Source organism: Lutjanus erythropterus, chromosome 7, assembly GCF_056507025.1.
Source record: "Lutjanus erythropterus isolate fLutEry1 chromosome 7, fLutEry1.hap2, whole genome shotgun sequence".
In the NCBI taxonomy this organism is placed as follows: Eukaryota; Metazoa; Chordata; class Actinopteri; order Lutjaniformes; family Lutjanidae; genus Lutjanus; species Lutjanus erythropterus.
In genome coordinates this window covers 24,257,546-24,271,071 of record NC_139323.1, presented here as the reverse complement: position 1 = coordinate 24,271,071, position 13,526 = coordinate 24,257,546, and positions in this window count along the sequence as shown.

The window sequence follows — 13,526 nt, the reverse complement described above, 5'->3', positions numbered from 1 at the left end:
ACAGCTATGCATAATGGTCGCATGTAATGACAGCTCTTCTGATGCTGCTGGAGAACATCAGCAATGCCACACCACTGTTGGACGGATGATTAAGAGTGTTTCTGCATATATTTGTGGATAATTGTGGGAGTCAAAATCTAAACTGGAAGCCTTTGTACATGTGTCCATTTCCACTGTGACTGGGATTTATTAAACAGAATCAGGCATATGCATGGCTTCATAAATCTGATGAATGAACGCATATAAATATTTCTGTCTTCGTATATATACACAGTATTACAGATAAATTCAACCAGGTATGGCTGTGGTGCATTATAGCTGGGCCACATCGGCTAATCACTGCCACTGCAAGTCCACCAGCAGCACCATGGAGTGTCCCAGAAGTGCCTTGTCGAGAGAACCCTGTCAATTTTCAATATAAAAGGCTGGTGCAGACTCATGATCATAAAGACAGACAGGAAAGAAACTATTTAACTATGTGACCTACTTATTCATGGTAGAAACACAAAAAGCAAGGAGGACCAAGCCAGCAAAATCTTAACATAATCAGGGGGGAAAAACGCTCTCCTGCTGAAATGCTTCTGAAACATTGGTGGTGGGACCTGCAGCTGTGTGGAGGACAGATCAAAACCATGGCACGTGCTTGTCATGCCTAATGGAATCAACTAGGTAGCCTCAGGGGGGAACTTACCTTTATTTGAAGTTTTTGTTTATTAATTATGTCTTCCTAAAAAACATTCGCTAAAATGGCATCAAAATGCTTCATTCACGAGTGTCTCAGGGCCTCTCCACTGACTTAGACTATCTCCTGTGCTTACTGCATATCTGCAGAAAATGATTCAGGAGGACAGTAGACAACTCATGGAAACTAACAGCTCGGCATGGTGTACAGACTGTAGAAAAATGAAGCGAAGCTACCCCTGTGGTGCTGAAAAATGGAGCAATAAAATATATACAATATCCTTCACACAGCCTGTTCATCTTGCTGTTGTCTGGGAAGAGATACAGAAGTATCTGCTGCTGTGCCAGCAACAGCTTCTGCCCTCAGGCTGTGAGACTTCTCACCATAATACCATCATTGAAAGATTTTTTTGACTTATTTTTTTCCCCCCAAGGACTGAAACTGAGGTAGAACAAGGGATGTGGAAGGCTCAATATTTTTGCCTGAGGCCCCAAAATGACTAAATACACCCCTGAGACAGCCGAGCAAAAACAGCATAACACGCCATACATCTGTGTCAAAGGCGGGTTCCAGTGGACTGGCTGAGCTTGTAAACAAGAGGGTGTTACCCAGCCCCACTCACTCCCACAGTCTCTCTACATCCACATACAGGCAGCAACAAGGGTTGGGGGTGGTTGGACATTAAATTATTTACATTTTGTGATATAGATTTTCTCTGTGCAGTGTGTTTCTCCATCCCCAGAGTGGTGGGCAATACAGGGACCGACAGCTGTCACCATCATGTGGCCAGACATCTATGGTGTAAACTCTTGAGCACTGCATCTTTCTGCAGGAATCTTACAATAATGTAGGTAGCCTAGCTATAGGCATCTTTCCCCTGCCCTCATTTCTTGTGTGCACGTCACATAACATCATATTTACAGTGTCTGAAATGTTTGAGTTTTGTCCAGCTGGAAAACTGAAACAATGTGTGATCCTTGCAGTGGTTCAATCCAGGAACCTGTAGGTATGAAACAGTCCTAAGAAAAAAAAACATCTAGGACAGGCTGCACAGCTCCAGACCATTTCCATCTCTCTCTCCTTCCACTGTATGTCCACATTCCAGCAGCAGCAGTTCAGAGGTGATGGTGGTGTACATTACAAGAGCATGCGAGTGTTCCTTGAGGTGGGGGCTTGTGATCCTATCCTCCTAACCTAATCAGAAACGGATCTACTGAGCACCAGTAAGGATCAAGAGGGCAGACTGGGTGAGAATTGCTAGGGGGAAAGGAGAGAATTTCTTCCTATTTGCTTTTGATATCCCTGCCTGTGTCATTCATATTTTATCCCTGGTGGGGATACGTGTTACCCCTAGCTCTGGTCAGACCGAATAAATTATATGCATTTCCTATACTCACCAGTAAGTGGTGAAAATTGATTCAGCGTACTAGCAATTTTAAAAACATGTTATGAATGCTCCTGAGTGGTGAGTACATCAAAATCTCATATTTAATAGTGGCGATGATGACCGCAACTCACACTTTGAATGACACAATAAATCCAGTTCCATAATTGTCCCCACCGTTGTCAAGTTCGCTTGCAATTGAAAGTGAATACCAGTCTGAAACGGCAACAGAGCTTATTTCTTGCCCAAAATGCCCAGAAAAAGTCATGTCATAGGCCTATGCTTACATTATAACAAATATGGTGACCTTATATATTAATTATGCATGTGTCACATGCAGCAGGCATATAATCAAGAGCATGGTTCATTCTCACTTTACGCACCCTGTAATTTTGGGCTAATTGATATGCTTCTAGGGGGCAATTGGCCATTAACTGGCACAGTCGCAACAGGTGGGCAACTATATGCTGTGAGCCCTCGGGTGATACACAGCTGACTGAGGTTGCTTATGTGGGGGAGGGGCAAGGGGTGGAGGCGTTGGATGTGCGCCCTCACATTCCTAATTTTCCCCTATGGATGATTTTCCTTTGGAACAGTCTCGTGCCAACACACAACAGTCAGTCATTGATAGACAGCAGGTGCAATCTGTTTTGGCAAGAGTAGACTGGGACGTGACTCTCAAATGCTGACAATACGTTCCAGTTGCTGGTGTCCAGAAGCTATACAATATCATATTCAAGGCAGCTCATATTGACCAAATGTGCCTGACCATTGCAAGTCCTTTATGTCAGGCATGTGGTACAAGCTGCACAGATTATTGAGTGTTCATTAAAACCAGACCAGTATTTATCAGGTGGAGAGATTTAACAAAACAGTGGGAGAAAGATCAACTTAAAACCATGCTGTCCTTCTCAAAAGATGCAGTGTTTTACTTTCTGGTCACATCAGTAGTGAGAGAAATGAGTTTGGGCCAGAGACTATAAAACCAGCTAATCTACCGTCAAATTGTCCCTCAATGACCCAGAAAGCTGATGTGGATTTGCTCCAACAGCTGCTGATTTACTGGTGTACTTACTAAGAGCAAAACTGTAGAGGTGTCAGTCCTGTCATTGCAAAAGTCTGATTCTATGGGTTGATTTACACATGGCTCTGACAACTCTGCAGTACCTCATGGATTGACAATATTATGGCTGCTGGCTAGGAGCAGCATCTGCAGATGGCTGAGGGCAGGTGCTCTTCCTCGAGATAAGAGACTTGTCACTGGGGTTTGCCCAAGGCTCTAACTCTGCAGCATCGACAAGCAAACTAATTGATGTCATTCAGAGGAGCAGCATCTCTGGTCCAGTGGACTTTGGCAGAGCATCTAAGAATTTATCAGTGTGTTCAAATACATTTGTCCATGAGTTGAAGCAATTTCTAAACAAATCAAGTATTAATTTTATGTTATCATAGAAATAAATTATTTCTACTAATAATAATAAACAAATAGACACATTGGTGACTTTTTCCCAAAATAATGCAGGATCAGTGGTGATAGGATTTTGAATCTGATGCCTGCAGTACGCCATGTTATCAACTGACATGCGTCAAATGGGGCATGTCAGTTATCGCTCTGAGCCTTTACTCCTTCATTTACAGTAGTTCTCTTGGGGGGAGGCAGCAGTGTCTGACAAAGTGCTGCAGTCAATTAGTAATAACCACTCATGTGTTCATCTTTTCATCAGCGAGTCTGGAGCTTCTGAACTAGCACACTGTAGTGTGTCCCCTGTGCCTGAAAAGGGCCGACTGAAAAAGTTCTCTCTAATATTTGTAGTCCCTGGTTATTGTTTGATTTCTGTCCTAGCTTGTGTTCAGTGTATTTTTCAGGTGCTTATTTAACATGCCAGTGACCACAAGCCCTTACCTGTGAGTGGTCCCTCGGGTCCAGCTGAAACAACACTTATTTTAAGGAGTAAGTGAGAACTAACTTTTTTTTTTGGAGAAATTGTTGTTTTAATAGGAGCCAGATGAACAATTAATCAACCAACAAATTTCATCTCTGGGCATCCAGGACTGAGTGGTCAAAAACCTGCTTAGCATGTGTGTTAGCAGGGCATGTAGCTTAGATCTGCCAAAACTGTAAATATACTGTATGTCTTCCAGCCTCTTCAAAGAAGTTTTACACATTGTACGCTTCCTATTTAACACCTTGGAAAAAGAAATGTATAACTGAGCAATTAACGTGACACAACCCAGCAAGGTTTCAAATCCAGTGGATATCAATGACACTTTTCTGGTACACCTCATGACTGTAACACCAACCACCGAGCACCTGATGTCATTTCAACATTGTCTTACGGTCTAATTTCGGTCAGCCTGGCACAGCCTTTATTTAGCTTAAAAAAATAGACATTGCAATTTGTTGCCATGTTTAGTCCAGCTGATTTTGTCCAAATTAAGTCCAGAAATAGACTTGTCGTCTGTGGGTCTTCTGATTTGGTCCAAATTTAACCCATAAATAGACGTTGAAATTTGGGAGATGTTTAGTCCACCTGATTCTGTTGTAATTTAACTCAAAAATGGATGTCTGTTTGAGACCACATTTAGTACAAACACAGTCATGAAAATAATTATCACATTGCAACAATGTGAATTGCAGCAGAATGTTTGTTGTGTTTTGTTCCTACTCCCAAAAAATGGAAAAGCCTCAGGACTTCTTCTTTTTAACTTACTATGCAGCTTTAGGCTAGGAATTTTACCACAGCCTTTACATTTGAGTTATACTAAGTGTCTCAGATCTACTGTATGTATGAAGATGAACTAAATATGATTCGTTTCTGTCAGTATCTGCCTCTGTTTAGCATAGCAAATAAGTGTTTTTTTCCCTCAAAATGTGACATTGTCCTTTTAAATTGTCTTAATGAGGAGGTTAGTTTGTAGTAAACTCATTTTGGCTTATCATACAGGCCAAAGTAGAAGGGACTTGTTAAGTTTGGAAAATTAGCTTTTGCTGTTTTTGCAATGTCAAATGTAGCCATCTCTAATTAAAATGTTACGTGACTGGCATAATTTTTCAGAGAAATCTTAAACAATTAGAGACAACATAATTTCTGCAATGCCTGCAACCTTGCATCCTCTGTTGTTTGTCTCTTTATTTGTCTTTGCACCTTCCCAGTCTGACTCACATCCTGTTCTCTTAGTTTATTCTCTAAACATGTACGAAGAAAAGGTGTGAAAAGGTGACAGAAAAAATATACAGATGATTATCCTCATCTGAACCTAATCGTACTTAGTTTTGCCATAACGAAAGCTCTGTCACTGACTTCACCTTAGAGGAAATAAAGGGGCCACATTCAAAGTGACAATGAATAGATGTTGCTAAAATCTCATGATATGCCCCAATTACTTCTGCTCCATGCATTTATAAAACCTCACTCAGCTGTTGCATTATGCACAGCAGATTAATTTTCCACTTTATTCTTTCTTGTGCTGCTTTGTTACACATCTTGCGCTCTGGCTGACTGGTTTATGGTGGTGCTGAGCAGTGTATTTTTGTGATGTTCAGCTGTCTACATAGTGTGTTAATGGTGTTGAATTCAGCCGCTGGAGTGTTTAGTTCTTTAGTTTGATTTGTTTGAGCCGCAGATGAAAATGGCATTCAAACTCAGATGGCATCAAAAAAACATCATGGCTTTGAATGCTATGAAGACTGTTGCTATGGATGCAGTTTTGATCATGGACTCTAGAGGAGCGATGAAATCCTTTTTTAAAACACTAAAATCATATTAAAATCAAAATTTAGAGTCAATTTTTAAATTGTCTTTTAGCAGGTTGCCTTGTACTAAGCAGAATAATCTACAGTGAGCAGGTCATTATTGTGAAATATTTTTTTTTCGAACATTAAGACATTTTTATACAATGTCTTTGTCAGAAGGTTTTGATATAGATATAATATAAAAATCACATTATGTTTGGTCATTAGTCATTCTATTGGTATGGCTCTGGTTGTAGGAGAAGTTTGCCTTCAGTACATTTGGCTAGGAAGGTTATGTTTAGGGAAATGGCTAAGGGTTTCTTGTAAAGACCTCTGAGTCTTCCATGTCTTCATGGTTCCAGGGATGGCAGTGTTGGTCAGTTTGTTGGTCCAGACTGAAAATATCTCAGCAATTGACATTATTATTATTTATTATTTATTAGGGGCTGTTTGTGTGGAGTTTGCATGTTTTCTACATTTTTGTATAGATTTCCTGCAAGTGCTCCATATCCATCTTCAGATTATTCTGATGATGACCAGGTACAGTCAGAGTTGGGTTGGCTTGGACCGTAAGTGAATGAGGTGGAATGTGGAGGACGTCCAAACAGTATTTTTCTTTCATTTAAATTAAAGGTGTCATGTGGAGTTTTCTTATAAACAAACAAATTTTCTATTTACATTTAGTTATACTCCCTGAAATCCTTTAGGCCAAACAAACATGTTGGACCTTATCTTATGCTGATCTAAAGTGCAAATTGAAAGCGTGAGGAGCAATGGTATCCTGCCATCTCCCGCCCCTTGTGCCAGCAGCACACAGCGGGACACACCTATCAGCTGTCCACAAGTGCATTGATTAATTCATTTGTGAGTTTAAGCTGAACATGCAATAAACCAACCATAAAGTCGTCTCTCATCACCTTTAAGAAGCAGGTGTGCCAAGAGTGCATATGGTGACAGCATGATGGCAGATTTACCACAAGGAAACAAAGAGAAAAGAATTCAAAGTGAGGGGACAGATCTACTTTTCAAATAGTGAAAGCGTGTGCTGTCACCGCCTTAGTTTTCCTTTTACATTAATGAAATGCAAATTATGAACTCAACATGCCAGTTTTATAATTAATTGTGTGTTGTTAGTTTATCTTATGCAGACAGGGGACACAATTAATTACTCTACATATTGTGATCATATTGATGAGCTTACTAAACGCTGTGAAGACAGTGCCTTTTTTGATAATGACAGTATGATGAAGGAGCTGTTTATTGCCAGTAAACACCAGCTGCCATTATTTCCCACCTGTTATGATTAATGACCATTAATGATTGATTGCACTTTAAATTTTACAGCTAACACAGAGTATATTTAAAAAAAAAAAAAAGCAATGTAGGGCTTGTATCTAATCAGGATATTGAATTCATGTATCAGCAAGATCATTTTAGTGAAGTCTCGTTGAAAGTGTTTTAAATTTGAACATGTGTATGTGGTAAAGGCTCTTGGGGGCTAGGAACAAAAACAGAACCACAAGCATGGCCATTAAAAATATTGGTGAAGAACAGGAAACAACCAGGATGTATATATAAAGCACAGGTGGAACAAAAAAGCCCAACAAATTGTGTCTGACCCTATTCACCTTTTTACAGAATTAATAAAATTGACCTTAGGAAGCTGCTAAAAGCCGCTGCAGCAACCAAGAACATTCATTAAAAAAAAAAAGTATTTCACATACCATGCCTGTTATTGCTGTCTATACTGGGCATGTTCTGTTATTATTGTGTGTATTGTAATTTATTGTGAAGCTGACAGCAAATTTCCACATTTGTGAACTACAAAGATTATTTGCTAGATAACCAACAAGTTTGTGCACAAGAAAAGACCAAACAGCGGCCTAAAAGGGGCTCCTAAAATAAATATTGCTCCATTCGGCGTCCAGTGGTTGAAAACCTCCACAGGGTACCTTTGACTTCATAGCTACATATAGTAACATATTCTCATAGCTGTAGTGTAAAAATCAGAGGTCACTGGAAACCTGCGGAGAGAATTTTGGAAGGTAAAATGACAAATTGCTCCCACTGTACCCGCATCAGTAAAAGCCATGGTGCTTTTGAATTACAGACTCAACCTCCAGAGCCAAATTGCACTCGCTTTTGTGTGGTTGGCTGCTGATTGTACTGGGCAGCTTTTTAGAGGGACCTGAGGCTGAATGTGAGGCTGTGGACTTCCTAAGAAAAACAACCTTCGCTTCCCCTTATTAAAAAAAACTTTAAAACATTTTCTCATCTTGAGTGACAGCTGAATTGATCGAATAACTCATAACAGCACTCTGCACTAGCAGTATATAAAAAGTTGAATTTAAAGTTAGAATATATTTCTAGCTGTCATTTCCCAACTCAACTCCCAGGTTTACCTCATTAACATAAAATCAATCAGTGAAATCTGATCTTTTTTAATGTTTCAGGTTATTAAAATATTCTTGTGGTTCATCATTACCTGTGTGGACGACTAATCATTCTGGAAGCATTAATTCATAAAATTTGTCAATATTTTTTTCATTACAGCAAAAAAATTACAAAGTCTGTGAGGCAGGAAAGACATGTTGTTTACAATTCTATACTGCTGATTGATACCAAAAATAACTGCCTCCAGTTTCTGAATAATCAAATGCAGAAGTCTCCATGTGTGATGATCTCATCAGAGAGCTCCCAGTTCACTGAACTGTGCATAAGGAGGACCTCTTTAAATCTGTTCCAGTAATTACACAACTTCATATATCCTGATTGCCCATTCATCGATCAATTTGACATGGGTAAGTAATTTTGTTACCTGGCATGCTCAATGAACTGTCATGAAATAATCCTCATTTCAAGTATAACCGATGCACAAGATAAGAGTGAATAATTTAAAAGCACACATGGTATCACATAACATTTCTGTTTTTCATGAATAAATCTCTGCTGAGCAGATGTTTACCTAGAGCTGACAAGGCTGATGCATGTTAATAAGTGATCATACTGACCTTTCACTCGCTCACACACATATCAGTTTCATTGGGTTTCACAAGCCCCCTGAGCACCACCCGGGATTTCAATGTTGATTTCTAATAAAAAAAAAACAACTGGATATCATGTGGTCTGAATGTCTAAGACTTCTTTTTGCCCTCTCTTGATGATTTGTTTCAGCTAAAAATAACATATGTGAGGGTCATGTTAATGTTGGTGGAACTTTGCTGGTTGCATCTGGCAGTTGTGGTGGCATTGCAGTAGGTGCTTCACCATCTGCTGCCTACTGAGGATCTGCACTCTGCTGATTGCACTCTTCCAGTTGGCACTGCATAACTACTGTAGATCTAGTGTAAAAGAGGAAAATATGAAAACCTTTTAAATATTTTTTGAACAATCACACCAGTTGAACTAGATAATATAATAGCAATGTGCAAAATGGAGCTTATTGTGTAGGTTCAGAAATGGACACCTAATTAGCACAAATGCCATTGTTAGAATAGAGTGGTCCATTTAAATGTCTATGTCCACATCTGCTAATGCTGCTGCTAATCACACACCAGCAGACAGATGCATTTTAAGCCTGACAATTAGGTTTCTGCCTGTATGCTTGCAGCTGTATTTTATAGGGCTGCTACAACTGCATAAATCATTGGTGTTTTTTCCATTGTACACATTCATCATCTACCAAAACTCCAACATACCAAGGACCTTTAAATTTCCACACTAAAGTCGGTCATCATGCAGCAATGAGAAGGTGACATGCTGAGCTGGATTGTCAGATTTCTTCTTTTGGGCACCGTGTTGTCAGTGTAGGTTCAGTCATGGCCATGACAGCTCGTAAGCTTAGCCTTTCAGTGAAATCCATTATTACTGACATCCTTTCTTATGCTGGCAGATTGAAATGCGTGGATATTAGAGGTTGTAAGGGCAAACTCAACAACTGATGTGCCTGTCAAGTGCTTTTAAAGTAGCATGACTCATGTTCACACACTGATGGCTTTTCATAGCAAAACCAAAAATTACATGTGTCAGTTACTAGAAATAATGCAACGTGCCAGTTACTTAATCAGGCCCATTGTTTTAGAGCCAACAAGACATACTTAGATTTTTCTATGTAGCTCTTATCCTAAAGTAATGATTAAATATACAGGATGAGGATGTTTTACAGCCCATATCCTTACAGGACAGAAATACTGGTGAACCGTAATACCAGTCATTATGTAGGGAGTAAAAATCAATTAAATATTGCTATATACAGCATGGATGGTCCCCCGTTTCCCTCTCCTGAGGTGCTGAATGGTCTTCCAGAAGCGCTTTGGTGCCGACTAAAAGTGCTTCTCCACGGCTTCTCCGAAATCCACACCTGCTGCTTTGCCTCTGTCACGGCCGAGGCTGCCGTCCTTTGGCTCTCTCAAAAGAGCTTCTCAGTGTCCATATCAAAAAAAATTCTGACTTTGACTGAGAAGGAAGACAATATAGTAAAAGGAAATGAATGTGTGGACATGCAGTAGCATAAGGTAGGAAGGGTGATTTTTATCACAGGGTGTGCTGCATTTTATTGTTTTTATGGTTATATGAGAGGGGGGAAGCTGATGTAAAGATCTGGGGACGTCTGCTTATTTTTACATGTGTGGGGTGAAAGAAACATAAGATTAATTGTCACATGTCACATGAGTTATAATTAAGGTACGGTAAGCCTGTCACTGCAGGTGTTGTCCACCTGTAATACACGTTGACCTTTTATAAGAATGGAGGTGCTGTGCAGCATTTGCAACAAATCTTCAGTCAACCAATTCATAATTTTAGAATCAGGCCAGTGACTAGTTCATGATACATTTAGATAGATCCAGGGGTCTGTGTATCGAAAAAGTCGATTGTCAATTTGTACCGGTGAATCATTATACCCTATTGGAAATGCAGCCAGACTAGTCTGACAGGATACGATATGTAATGTCATTTAGGGAATTTAACTATACCACTGTATATTTATGATGTAACATTGCAATATGCTGGTATTTTAATGCTGTGTGATGCTTTGACAAACTGGAAAAATACTGTGCTTCACCTGATTTTTTTGTCTGTGTCTGTTACATATACTACAGTTACAGACATTGCAACTGAAGGGAAAAATGTTGGGTTGCTGGTATGAGTATCAACAGATCATTCTGACTGTCTATTTTTGCAGAGAATGGTGCGTGTCACCTGATAAAAATAGGCAAGATGCTGCATCTTGAGATGAAGTCTTGCTGCAGTAGCAGTCATGCTGCTTAAGCAGGCTGTATGTCTGCTCTACCCTCTTGATATACGCACCCAAAATAAAAGCAAGAGGTTTGAGAATGCACATTGGCTGCTAAGGCGGGCAGTGGGGCGCAGGTGTAAGGCACAGCAGTGCTTTGAGCTCAATGCTAACATCAGATTGCGAACAATAGCAATGCTGATGTGCTGATGTTTAGGAGGTATTAGGTTTACTATGTTTACCATCTTATTTTAGCATATTGGCTAATTAGCAATAAACACAAAATACAGCTAAGGGAAAGTCATTAGTTTTGCAGGAATTTTGTCAAAAAACAAAGAGATTTTTTTACTGTATGGTAGTCATAGATGAAACCAAAAGCATTACAGTTCATTCTGTATCAAATGTCCTGGCAATCTGTCAAATAATTGCTGGAATAGTTCACTCAAAACCATAAATGTCAACTTAGTAGTGACATTGAGGAAAAGGGCGAGCATCAAAGTCATTAGGATTCATCCTCTGGGCACCATCAATACCTGCCAATCTGTCATAGCAATCAATGAAGTAGACATTTCACAAAATATTGTCTTGCCGATGATGTAAGAGAAAAAGTTGGAGGTTATCTTAATCAGCTTCATTCTCTAGAGACCATTTATAGTCTAATTTGATGTTATTTGATCTGATACTCTCGGAGATATTTCAGACTGGACAGACATTACCATCTGTAGCACCATGCTGCTAGCTTAGGTAAAGATAAACTTTAACTGGCAGCCCACCGCTATTACATCAACAAGCAATGCCATCAGCAGGGCCAAATTCAGCTTATAAATCACAAATCAGTGGCTACAAAAGGTGGCTGAGCCGGGAGATGAGGGAGATGAGCTTTGCCTCACAGGATCAACATGTTAGCTTAGCTTAGATAGGCTCAGGATGAGCCAACTGCCTGCAAATGCCTTTAGGCACAGGATCCATCACCACCTTGGTCAGACAGGATCCATTAGTATACACATGCAGCCACCTGTCACACCTCAGGCCACTTCCATTCAGATTGAGCTGAGCACACAGGACATTCAACACACAACAACATACAGCCACACACTGCTGGCTTTGCCATCTTACACCGGTGCAGTTGCTATTTTGCCACAAAGTGTGCTTTGGGACGAGATCGCAGATATCAGTTTGTCTTTAACAGATCAGTCAGCATGACATCTGGAGCAGCTGTAGTGTTTGTGTCTGTATGTTTGTTGGGATAAAAAAAAAACAAGGATGAACAATTATGATCTATAACATACAAAATGATTAACCATTTGCCATGAGACCAACCCAGCCTGGGTAGGAAAAGGTCTGTGTGCTTCTGTTGGAGCCTGATGCTGCTTATTTACCTGTTGGATAACCCAAGCATAATTTTGAGCACGGGTTATCAAGCTTCACTTCAGTCCGGCTCAGGTGGCCCATCTGGTGCACCAGATTCTTAAAAGGTGATGAGAGCTGACTTTCTGATTGGTTTATCGCATGTTTGGCCTAAACTCTCAACTTGTGCTTTAGAGCAGCGTAAGATAGGGCGCATTATCTCAAACATGCATCTGAATAATCCACTGACTCGCCATTGTCCCGTAGTGATGTTTCATATTTCCCACACAGGTCAGTGCATGTTATGATCCAACTGAGCATCTATCTCTTTTCCTGTTTTATGCTGTTAGCTAGTTTTTCTAAAATTACTCCACAGTTAATTTTTACAGTTAATTTTGAGACCAGTGATGAGAATATCCTGGGACTGGTGGACACTGAAGAGCTTTAAATACAATTTCTTCTCCAAATGAAAGGTTTCAGACCTGTGCTTGAGTATCAAAATCCACTCTGCCCAGCCTCTCAGGATATCCAGCGTTAGCTAAGAAAGTCTACCTTCTCCTTGCTGACTGTAAATCCAAGTCTTGGTGCCAGCAGACGGACAGCCAACCAACTCTGAAATCTGAAATGATGCTATGGTGGGGCCGCAGGCTGTTGGCCACACTTGTCAATAATTTTGTGTGATCCACACTGAAGACAGTAACACTCAACAATCAGTAACAATCAACGGCCCCCACATTCACTCCATGGCCACCATACGCCGACTGCAGACACAAATCAGTAGGACACAGTCTGAAGCATCAAGGCAGAGACCAATAAAGACAAAGTTCAAATGATTTCCCTGTTGTGGGAATAATAAAGGTATAGCTTATCTTATTTTAACCGATGCGTAGTTTAATCTGGCTGTTAATATATTACACTAGTTTTAACTTAACATTTGATCCATGGTGGTCACTATCCCTGATACCTGGAGGACATTTATATGCAGTACTAACGCTGACTGTCAACAGTGTCTGTTTCACAGCTGTCATGCCAGACACAGGGTGCTCAAGGGACATTTTCTCAAGTCATAAGCAAAGGTAGGGCAGATAATGTTGATGACAGGACAAGCTAAAGGCCATATCATAAATATGGGCAGGATGGCAGATGG